At 32.8% G+C, this 5526-nt stretch overlaps 1 pseudogene; it reads left to right on the plus strand.

Moving 5' to 3' along the window:
- Positions 1–1177: 1177 nt before the first annotated feature.
- LOC115271991 lies at positions 1178–1502 on the plus strand (annotated as a pseudogene).
- Positions 1503–5526: the final 4024 nt, after the last annotated feature.

Here is a 5526-nt window from a genome sequence, read left to right on the forward strand (position 1 = left end):
AAACCATTAGCTGCAGTTATAGAAGGACATAGCCCCTCTGATGCAGAATTATATAATTAGGATTATATAGTTCAGTGATGTATGGATGATGTTTGTGATATGAAAGGAAAATATAATTTTTCATAAAATATACCCAGTATTAGGACTGATATAAAATTGTCAGTGTGTATTTGCATATTGATATCAGTCATAATATAGTGTCAAGGTGTATTTGTTGATAACAATATAAGTCATATAAACTATGATTAAAACTTTAAGGTATAGATATAAGAACATTATCTTTGTGTGCTTTCAGTCCAGCAACCCTGAGGATAAATAAGTTTCATATTCTCATGCCCGGTTGATGGGAATATAAGCTGGTATAGCCAGTGAGGAAAACAGAATTGAGTTGGTCCAAAAAATTAAAACTAGAAATATCATACTATCCAATAATCCCACTATTCAATAGCACCCCCCAAAAACCCAAAACACTGGTTTGTAAAGACGTATGCATTCCTAGGTTTGTTTCAGAATTATTTACAATGTCAAAGATATGAAAGCAACCAAAGTGATCATTGATAGATCAAAGGAAAAGAAGGTGTGAAATATATAAATGAATGTTACATGGATATTAAAAAAAAGATGAGATCTTGTCATTTCCGAAAACATGGATGGACCTAGAGGGTCTTATGTTAAATGAAATATGTCAGACTGAGAAAGATGAATGCCATATGGTTTCACTCATGTGGAATCTAAAAATCAAAACAAATGAAGAAACAAACAAAAAGCAGAATCTGACCTATGAAAACGGCGATCAAACTGACAGCTGCCAGAAGGAAAGGATGTGGAAGGAATGGGGAAAATGGGTGAAGGATAGTGGGAGATACAGACTTCTAGTTATGGAATGAAATAAATCATGGGAATAAAAGGTAGAGCCTAAGGGATATAGCCAATGATATTAATATAATGTGGCATAGTTACAGATAGCAGATACACTTGTGGTAAGCACAGCATAAAGTATAGAGAAGAATATCACTCTACTCCATACCTGAAGCTAATGTAACATTGTGTGTCAACATTACTTAAATTAAAAAGTGTTAATAAAATTAAAAAGTATATGATGAAGCAACTTAAACAAATTTTTATAAAACAAAGCTATTAAATTCTAGTTTCCATGCCTATAGCCCTCTCACAAACCATGATGAACATTTCTAAAAGCTGCCAGATCTTCTACAACAAATATGGCAGGAACCAACCCCACAAAGTGACACAGTACAAGAAAAGTCAACAATTCTCTTTATGCTCAGGGAAAGTGGCGTTATGACAGGATACACAGTGGCTATGGTGGGCAAATGAAGACTATTTTCTGAAAAAAGCCTGAAGCTACAAGAAAGAAAATTTTGGGGAGGCTTGAATGTGTTGAGTCCACCTGCAGATCTAAGAGAATTGTGGCTATTAAGAGATGCAAGCATTTGGAATTGGGAGGAGTTAAGAACAGAAAGGGTTAAGTGATCCAGTTCTAAGCTTCATATTTTGCTACATCATAAGACAATAAAATTTTGAGGTTATCTTCACTTCAAAAAATGCAAAAACACACAAACAAACAAAAAATCCTCCTGGAATAGTTTTGTACTTTTTTTGCTGTTGTTCAGAAAACATCAATGTTATTGGCCTTTTGCTTCTTTTGTCTCTTTTCACAATATTTGCAGTTTGATAAGTTCACTTCTTGATAGCACTTCCTCCAAATAGGTTTTGAGATACAGTACAGGTTGGAAAAGGAAAGATTGAAAAAATTCAAATCTATAAGTGATTCTATGTATTCAAAACATGAGGCAAGGGAGAATCTTGTCATGATTTATCTTCAAAAAACATTTTGGTATAACTGTATAGAGGTTAGCAAGATGTTAGCTTATACATTAAATACCAAAATAATCCACATTTATAAATTTCAACAAGAAAAACATAGACATATAATCCAAACAAACAAACCTACAACAGTCTTCCTCAGTTTGGTCAGAAATCTCAGGACGCAGAAATGTGCTAACGCAGAGAACAGTGAAAGTAAAGTTACTACTGATACTAAAGAAAATACAGTTGAGTTTTGAGTCTTCTCTACTCATTGCACCTTTATCCCTGGATCTTAAAGAAGTTTTCGAATCAGGTTAAATTTTTTTCACACTCAACTAAAAATCTGAAATGTCTTATTTAAATCTTTTTCTACCTGACACTTGAAAAGAAAGGGGTTAATAAAAATTTATATTCACACTGCAACTTTTAAAAAAAATTAAAAAGGTTTTTATCCTGTGGTAGATTATATGTATATGAAATATATTAGAAAAATCTGCAAAATTTCCCCCTTAAATTTACTGCAGCCACAGTTACAGTCTTTTAGGATTATAATGAAGTGAAAGTAACCACTGAGGCTGCTTTAGGCAATTGAGAAGCTGTCAAAAATCTCCTGTTGGTAGGCAAAGCTTAGGTAATTCCCCGGTAACCAGGCCAAAGATTTCCAAACTGTCCAGAAAGGTTGCTTAATCCTAGGCAGTGAAGTGATTTAAAGTAAATATTTTTATATACCACATCTACTTGATCCACTCATCCCATCAGCCAAGTTCTAGTTCCATATACCTTTTCTGGGGCATCTTCCATCTGGATGCCCAGCTGCCCACTGATAGGAAAGTATCACACTGATTCAGTGTGGCTTTAGAATCATCCAGCCTGGTTTGAGCCCAAGTCTTACCATTTATAGCTCTGTAACTTGGGGCAGCTTATAAAACCTCAAGACTGTTTCCTCAGCTGCAAAATGGGACTAGTAATAGACACTATATTACAGGCACGTGAGATAGAGATAATATAAGTTAAGAAGAGCAGAATGACTGCCATGTTTGTACTTCTGTAATAAGTATTTTTTATTGTTTTTTATATTATTATGCACAAATTAAATTTCTCTCCTCGTTATTCACATGTAAATTTCTATTCAGCACAATTACATCTGTTCCTCAGGATCAAAATCTTAAGAGCTTTCTTTAACTTATTTTCTCGTTTATATGTCACTGAAGTTCTTCACAGAATGATATGACAATACTAATGAGTACAGAATCATTATGAATAAATGAAAAAGTAAAATATGAAAAAAAATAAAATAAAGTAAATATTTTTAATGTCAGATATTCAAGTAAATGAGTCGGCACATTAAAATAACAATGTCCATATTTGCGTGTTCTGGGTAACTGTCCCCTCATTTTCTCAGAAGTCCTGTCTCTTGCTATGTCACACCACAAGCTTTGAATTCCATATTTGGAAACCAACTGTTATCTTCCATTACTCCTACTCAAATAATTCATTAATTGTACAGAAAAAAAATCATTTTGCCTTGACAGAACACAACTTCTAGTTTTATCTGTGAAAGTATACATAATGGATAAACATCTGCTCAATAAAACATAATGATGTGTACAGAAAAATTATACTGTATTAAAAAATATATTGCATAGCTTAGGTTAGAAACTGGCATAGGACATTGAGCAAATAGCCCCAAAAGAACAGGACATGTGTTCAATTTATCTTTAAATCTCTAAAGATTAGTGCATGATCAGGCTTATAGCAGAAACTCCAAAAACAGTTGTTAAATAATTGAATGACCCATATTATTAGTTTGATTAATAAAATCCTAAGTGCAGTAGGATTGTATAAAATTTTAATCATTCTATCAGCAAGGATTTTTATATTTACTGTATATAAGGAGTCATAGTAAAATTCCTGTAATATATAAGGCTAATGTTTCATATTTCAATTCCCATAAATGAACGAACTACCTATAAATTCAAAATAGGTATAAAGGATAGAAGTACAGGACAGAAACAAGCCTCAAAAGCAAAACATAATGTTAGGACATTAGCAAGAGGATAAATTGATGAAATGAAAATGTAAAGGAAAAACAGCAATTCTATGTATTCCAGTTTCAGACTACGTCGTAAAGTCATCAGTCAAGGCAAGGAGAAGAATTACAGCAGTTAATTGCTTCCTTAAGTAGAATGTGCACACAGTTTGCTGATGTCAAAGAATTTCTATTTGAAAATACAGTAGTAAAATGGATATTTTAATGTATTTTTGTAGGAATCCATAATACATAATTTTGAGTTTGAAAATAACCTGGGAACAGGGTTGCCTGGGTGGTTCAGTCGTCAGTTAAGTGTCCCACTCTTGATCTCAGCACAAGTCTTGACCTCAAGGTTGTGAGTTCAAGCCCCCTGTGGGGCTCCCACCTGGGAACAATTTTCAATATATCTGCTTTCACTTTGCAAATAACTCATACCACCATATACAGTTTAAAATTTTTGACAATTTTATTGAAGTATAATTAACATACAATATACAGTATGTGGAATGTTAACGGTTTGATAAATTTGAAATTTAAATACATCCTTGAAACAATGACCGCAATCTGGAGAGTGAATCTATCCTTGACCCCACAGAAAGTCCCCATATCGCTTTAAAATCTGCTCCCTTTTGCATCTTTTCTCATTCTCTTTCCCATGCAACTACTGATGGGTTTTTTGGTTACAGATTAATTTCTTTGCTTCAGTTTTAAATAAATTAAATCATGGAGTATGCAGCTTTTTTGTATAAATTAATGAAACATAACTTTGATTTCATCCATGTCATTCTATACACCCGGAGATCACTCACTGTGCCATTGGTTTATCCATTCTCCTGCTGACAGAAATCTGAGGTGTTTCCAATTCAGGCTAATACACATATAGCTGCTATTAAAAAAATTCATGTTCAAATCTCTTTATGGACATTTGCTTTCTTTTTTCTTGGGTAAATACCTAGTAATTCATTGAAGGATTACATATATGCTAGATGTGTGTTTCATATTTTAAAGAAATGTTGAGTTGCTTTCCAAAGCAGTTCTACTATTTTATATTTAAACCAGCAAAATATGAGACTACCAGTTGCTCCACACTCTTGCCAACATTTGATATGGTCAAGGTTTTTTGTTTTGTTTTCATTTTAGTCCTTCTAATAGCTAGGTACTGGAATCTCATTTAAATTTAATTTACATTCTCTTAATGACTAGTGATGTTCAACATCTTTTTACATGCTTATTTGTTATCTATATTATTGATGAAGATTCTGTTCAAATATTTTGTCTAATTTTAATGGATTGTTGCCATGTTTTCAAGTTTTGATAATTCTTTATATTTTTGTAAATACAAGAAGTTTACAAATACACATGATTTGCAAATATTTTCTAATCTGTGAAGAGCCTTTCATTTTCTTGGTAGTATCATTTAAAGAACTAAACTTTCGCATTTTGATAAAGTTCAATTTATCAATTCATATTTAATGGATTGAGTTGTCAAACTTGTATCTGAGAAAATTTTTCTAATTTAAGGCTACAAATATTTTCCTCTTTTTTTTTAAATTTTTTTAACATTTAATCATTTTTGAGAGACAGAGACAGAGTGTGAGTGGGAGAGGGGCAGTGAGAGAAGGAGAGACAGACTCCAACCCAGACTGCAGGCTCTGAGCTGTCAGCAC

The sequence above is a fragment of the Suricata suricatta genome, chromosome 1 (genome assembly GCF_006229205.1).
Source record: "Suricata suricatta isolate VVHF042 chromosome 1, meerkat_22Aug2017_6uvM2_HiC, whole genome shotgun sequence".
NCBI classification, from domain to species: Eukaryota; Metazoa; Chordata; class Mammalia; order Carnivora; family Herpestidae; genus Suricata; species Suricata suricatta.